Here is a 7,679-nt window from a genome sequence, read left to right as displayed (position 1 = left end):
CGCAATACGGGTGCGATGACATGTGTCAACTAAGTCAGAGAGCCTGACCACCCAAAGCCGTTAGATCAATTCTAACCCGGATCTTCACGGGTCCTGGGCGTTGTTAGCAATAAACGTGGGTACACTGCTGCCAAAATGGTTCACAAGAATTCCAGACGCACAGAGGTACATCGATAGTTCTTTACCATTTTGTCCTCCAAGTTACCATTTCCAAACCTCCAACTATACTAACGCACACATAAAAAACAAATCCACATTTGTCATTTAACTAAAACATTTATCCGTGGCAGAAGCTTCTGACAAAAAACAATGGGACATGTTTTTTTCTGTGAGAGCCCGGTATGAATATTAAAGTAAATGTCAGTGAGTGAGTTTAGTTTTACGCCGCTTTTAGCAATACTCCAGCAATATCACGACGGGGGACACCAGAAATGGGCTTCATACATTGTACCCATGTGGGGGAATTGAACCCGGGTCTAGCGAACGCTTTAACCACTAGGCTTCCCCACCGCCCCCAAATTTCAGTTAATTTATTCCAGAGATATAATCAAATGACACAGGATCGTTCCTATCTGAGTTCGAAATATGACACAGGATCGTTGCTATTTAAGTTCGAAATATTCTGTAAAATTATTATATATTGCTAATATAAGTCGAGTAACGTTTTGTTTTTCTCAGAGAATGAATATGTCCAAACGCGGTTAACAGGTTGTGTATTTTGGTTCACCAGTCAGTGGAAAGCATGCATCACTATGTACGATATATACGTAGATTTCAACATGCTTCTGGTGTTGACAGTAGGCCTCCTGTGACAATGATATTTTCCAATATTAAAAAACAATCGTGATAAAGCCGTTATATACCCTATACATTTTTTGTCCAACATATCAGGAGGCACATTTGACGAACGTAGGCAAATCGACATACTCCAATCCACGTGGAGAAATATGTCCTTGGTATTATTTGTTGCGCAACAACTCATCAATGTTGCCATGGCAACGTTTCCGGGTTGTCATGTAGATTGAGAAGTGTTCATGTACACGCCTAGTTACGAAGTACCATTCACTGACGTTCCAATTGAACCTCGCTGTGGGTACAGTTTCCTTGTTGGTAATAAGAGCATTACCAGTATTGATCCAGATCTTAAAGGGCGCGCACCAGGTGTCAGTCCATGTAGTGTTGAGTGGACTCCTTACCCTCCATACATGGGGCGGTGGGGTAGAGTAGTGGTTAAAGCGTTCGCTAGGTCACGCCGAAGGCTCAGGTTCGATTCCCCACATGGGTACAATGTGTGAAACCCATTCTGGTGTCCCCAACCGTGATATTGCTGGAATATTGCTAAAAGCGGCGTAAAACTAAAACACACACACTCACTCCTTTTAACAGTGATGTCTTGAATACCTCGAATGAAGTGCGAGTATGTGTATCAACCCTAAAATACCCTTGCACAACTTTCAGTGAGCGAGTGAATATTCAATACAAATGGCAGACATCGAATACATACTCAAACATTCAACACATATACAAAACATTCGATTTACATTTCAAAGATTCAACACCTGTCCTAAACATTCAACAATCCTACCAACTCTTCAATACAAAATATTTGATACTCAAACATTAAATACTGATACCATAAGTTCATTACCAATACCAAACCTTTTACTCGAAACATCTAATACACGTACCAAACATTGTACACACGTACCAAACATTCAACACAGGCACCAAACATACAACACATCCACCAAACATTCAATACGCGTACCAAACGTTCAACACACGTAGCAAACATTCAACACATGTACCAGGCATTCAATATATACATTCCAAACATTCAACACACGCACCTAATGTTCAATACGCGTACCAAACATTCAACACATGTACCAGGCATTCAATATACATACCAAACATTCAACACACGCACAAAACATTCAACACACGGACCAAACATTCAAACATGCACCAAACATTCAACACACATATTAAACATTCAATACACGCACCAAATATTCAATACGCGTACCAAACATTCAATACGCGTACCAAACAGTCAACACACGCACTAAACAGTCAACACACGCACTAAACAGTCAACACACGCACTAAACAGTCAACACACGGACCAAAGAGTCAATACACACAGTACAACATTCAACACAAGCACCAAACAGTAAACACACGCACCAGTCAACAAACGCACCAAACAGTCAACACACTCACCAAACAGTCAACACAAACCCAAACAGTCAACAAACGCACCAAACAGTCAACACACGTACCAAACAGTCAATACACGTACCACACATTCAACACACGGACCAAACAGTCAACACATGTACCAAACAGTCAACACAAGCACCAGACAGTCAACAAACGCACCAAACAGTCAATACACGTACCACACATTCAATACACGTACCAAACATTCAACTGTCAACACGTACCAAACAGTCAACACACGTACCAGACAGTCAACACACGTACCAAACATTCAACACACGGACCAAACAGTCAACACACGTACCAAACAGTCAACACAAGCACCAGACAGTCAGCAAACGCACCAAACAGTCAATACACGTACCACACATTCAATACACGTACCAAACAGTCAACACACGTACCAGACAGTCAACACACGTACCACACATTCAACACACGTACCAAACAGTCAACACACGCACCAAACAGTCAACACAAGCACAAACAGTCAATACACGTACCACACATTCCACACACGGACCACACAGTCAACACACGCACCAAAGAGTCAACACATGAACCAAACATTCAACACACGTTCTAAACAGTCAACACACGCACTAAACAGTCAACATACGTACCAAACAGTCAACACACGCACCAGACAGTCAACTTAAGTACCAAACATGCAATACACGTACCAAACAGTCAACACACGCACCAAACAGTGAACATACGCACTAAACAGTCAACACACGCACCAAACAGTCAACACACGCACCAAACAGTCAACACATGTACCAAACAGTCAACACACGCACCAAACAGTCAACACACGCACCAAACAGTCAACACACGCACCAAACAGTCAACACACGTACCAAACAGTCAACACACGCACCAAACACCAAACACAACACACGTACCAAACAGTGAACATACGCACTAAACAGTCAACACACGCACCAAACAGTCAACACACGCACCAAACAGTCAACACACGTACCAAAAGTCAACACACGCACCAAACAGTCAACACACGTACCAAACAGTGAACATACGCACTAAACAGTCAACACACGCACCAAACAGTCAACACACGCACCAAACAGTCAACACACGTACCAAAAGTCAACCCACGCACTAAACATTCAACACACACACCAAACAGTCAACACACGCACCAAACAGTCAACACACGTACCAAAAGTCAACACACGCACCAAACAGTCAACACACGCACCAAACAGTCAACACACGGACCAAAAGTCAACACACGCACCAAACAGTCAACACACGCACCAAACAGTCAACACACGTACCAAAAGTCAACACACGGACCAAACATTCAACACACGCACCAAACAGTCAACACACGTACCAAAAGTCAACACACGCACCAAACATTCAACACACGCACCAAACAGTCAACACACGTACCAAAAGTCAACACACGTACCAAACAGTCAACACACGCACCACACATTCCACACACGCACCACACATTCCACACACGCACCAGACAGTCAACTTCAGTACCAAACATTCAATACACGTTCCAAACAGTCAACACACGTACCAAACAGTCAACACACGGACCAAGCAGTCAACACGCGCACCAAACAGTGAACATACGCACTAAACAGTCAACACACGCACCAAACAGTCAACACACGTACCAAACAGTCAAAACATGTACCAAACAGTCAAAACACGTACCAGACAGTCAACACACGTAACAAACGGTCAACACACGCACCAAACAGTCAACACAAGCAGCAAACAGTCAACACACGTACAACACATTCAATACACGTACCAAACAGTGAACACACGGACACGACAGTCAACACACGTACCACACATTCCACACACGCACCAAACAGTCAACACACGCACCAAGCATTCAACACACGTACCAACATTCAATTATGCACCAAACATTCAACACACTTACAAAACTTCAACACACATGCCAAACATTCATTACACGCACTATAACATTCAACACACGTGCCAAGCAGTCAATTAAAGTACCAAACATTCAAACACGCACTAAAACATTCAATACACGCACTATAACATTCAACACACGTACCGAATATTCAACCAAACCATTCAGGGCACCAAACATTCAACACATTTACTAAACCTCCAATACCGGATTTATTTCGAAACGTGAGTTGTACATTGCGCAACGACAGAACGCAAGTCACGAAGTGACGAAACAATGACATTACCTCCAACAGAAAAACACCCCATAACATCAAGGACACACTGTTTTATCTGGTGGATCAGAGAGGGCGACTTGCCCAGGAGCACGGTGACGTCAGAGGTACGTGTGGAAACAACTCGTCAGCTGGGACCTTCACCTGGCCGTGGTGGGAACGAACACTCTTACACCAGGGATAATCTACGCCTTCTATACTCATTGCTTACACTGACACCTGTACAGTCGAAGGAACTGGCAGGGTTCTCACAGTACAAGTTCAAGTATTTCCCAATCTTACTGTTATCGATAGGGTCTGGGCTGTAGACGGATTCTTTCCATAACTGTTTTATCCAGGTTTACTTTTGTTCACAGAACATTGTCCTAGGTGGAATATCACGCTGATTGAAGAGTTAAGCTACAAAGACAAATTATCTGTGAATGTTTGGTGCACCGTGTTCAGCCAGACATGTCCGAGTTGAAGATTCTCCACACTCACACATGAATCTAGACAACTGTAACATGGTGCTGATGTCCAAGTTAAGAAACTATTTACAATTGATATTTTGGCCACTTACACAAAATGTTCTTGTTTCATCAGACTTGAACTAACTGGGTAAGGAGGGAGGGTCGTGTTTGGTTATTTCACATACAAGTTGTCGGTCGGTGTGTGGTGCCCGCGTTCTCAGTTAAACCTGCGGATCAAAGGTATTTTATGGTCGCTTCTTTCGATACCGTCATCGGTGAAGAAATTGTTACTATTCACACTTGCTAATCATTGATTCAACAGAAAACTATTATGTGGGATCTAATTTGGTTTAAATATCTAAACCTATGGTAAGCATGGATCCAAGTTTTCAGTATGTCACTGCATCTTGTGGATCCCCTACCTGCTATTGACATGTGTTATGAACTTGTCAATGACCTGTGCAATGATTTGAAACATGGTTGATTGGTGCCATGAAAACCATTTTTATGGTTACTTGTGTATCAAGTGCATAAGGTTAGCTTAAAGTGGTTGTTTTCCTAAAGACGTGTTACCATATTATTTAAATAGATACAATTTCAAATTATAAATCTACGTTTAAGTAAAGTTGCGAATTTTTGTGATCCTTAGCAAAGTGTGAGTAGTATAGTTTCAATGATGTCCGTTTTTCACGCTTCGAAGTGTCGACAATGGGCCCAACTTCCCAACTTCTAAAATGCCACTCAAAGAAGTGGTCCTCCCTCGAAAGAAACAGCGAAAAGTGACAACAAAATAATGATCGTTTGTTAAACAACTTTATATTCGGGTGTCCAAAATTATGAGACAAATCAATAGTATGGATCATAAAACAATATACTGCCAATAAGTTGTCTACTTTTAGACAGACCGCCTCCGTGGTGTAGTGGGGTTAGAGCGTCCGCCCGGAGAGCGAAATGTCGCGGGTTTGACCCCCGGCCGCGTCATACCAAAATACGTTAAAATATGGTACTTGTTGGTCCCTGCCTGGCGCTCGGCATTAATGGGTACAAGAAGGACTGATTGGCTCGGAGTCAGTATAATGTGTCTGAGTGGGGTATTCATGCTTCACTGCGGCATGGTATCTCAGTGAGCTGGCACTATGGGCTAGTATACATACACACGCTGCACATAAGCAGCCACATACATGAGTGAAATATTCTTAAGAACGACTTTAAACCCATATCACCTGAACTCACCTGTCTTTATACACAGTTGAACCTGTATGGCAAGTGAGTGGATTATCAGTGAATGCAGGTGTTGTTGCAGTTTGCAATTTGACTCTTTTGTTTTGTTGTTTAACGCCACATTAAAAACAATTACAGCTGTATGGCGGCGGCCTATAAGTAATTGAGTCGGACCAGACAATCCAGTGATCAATTTCACTTTTAAAGCAAACGCACTCATTCAATAATGTTTTAGGGAAGAAATACTACATTTTACTCTGAATTCAGTCAGTAGATGTATCTAAATATTATATTTAAAGCAACACATTCATTTTCCTGAAACATCTTTGTGCATATATAAAGTTATTCCCAGGAGTATTGCCCTTCTTGGACTACTTTCTCAGACTGGGGATTGCGTCACATCTGGGATTCGAACCCACACTCGCAGCGCGCCAGCCACATTATCGCTAGCACCCGACAAGTGATCTAACCCAAATTGACTGTTCTTCACTGAGAAAATGTAATGCTAAATATGTTGCATTTGACCACTTTCTGTATGTCATTCTGTATTCAAGCAAAGTCATGTCTTGACCACTTTTGAGTGAGTGAGTGAGTTTAGTTTTACGCTGCACTCAGCAATATTTTAGCTATATGGCGGCGGTCTGTAAATAATCGTGTCTGGACCAGACAATCCAGTGATCAACAGCATCAGCATCGATCTGCGTATTTGGAACCGATGACATGTGTCAACCAAGTCAGCGAGCCTGACCACCCGATCCCGTTAGTCGCCTCTTAGGAAAAGCATAGTCGCCTTTTGTGACAAGCATAGGTTGCTATTCAAACTCGGATCTTCACGGGTCGACCACTTTTGACCCATGAAGGTCCGGGTTAGAATATTGATCTTCAGTGCTTGTCGTAAGAGGCGACTAACGGGATCAGGTGGTCAGGCTCGCTGACTTGGTTGACACACGTCAGTTCCCAATTGCACAGATCGATGCTCATGTTGTTGATCACTGGATTGTCTGATCCAGACTCGGATTATATACAGACCGCCCCCATATAGCTGGAATATTGCTGAGTGCGGCGTAAAACTTTACTCACTCACTCACCCTTGACCACTTAAAAGTGACAACTCCGTTTGCAAGTTGTGATCTGCAATGGCAGCTGGAGACCAATTCCCATCATCAGCCATAATGTTTGAATTGAGTAACTGTATGTATATGAACATAATTCGCAAGCTCCCAACAAACAACAAACATGTTACTATAGTAACAGCCCATTTATTCATAAAGCCATGCATGGGGTCAGAAGCAACATGTACAGGGGGGATAACTCTTGTCAGATCAGTGAAAGATATGAGGTAAGCATACATGTCCGAGTTGAAGATTCTCCACACTCACACATGAATCTAGACAACTGTAACATGGTGCTGATGTCCAAGTTCAGAAACTATTTACATTTGATATTTTGGCCACTTACACAAAATGTTCTTGTGTCATCAGACTTGAACTAACTGGGTTAGGAGGGAGGGTCGTGTTTGGTTATATCACTTCTTTTGTAGGCTGCTTTGAAAATAATCTGGATTCTATTGTAC

The sequence above is a fragment of the Haliotis rubra genome, unplaced genomic scaffold (assembly GCF_003918875.1).
Source record: "Haliotis rubra isolate DU_JTF1 unplaced genomic scaffold, ASM391887v1 Scf764, whole genome shotgun sequence".
Taxonomy (NCBI): Eukaryota; Metazoa; Mollusca; class Gastropoda; order Lepetellida; family Haliotidae; genus Haliotis; species Haliotis rubra.
Note: the sequence above shows the minus strand (reverse complement) of the source record.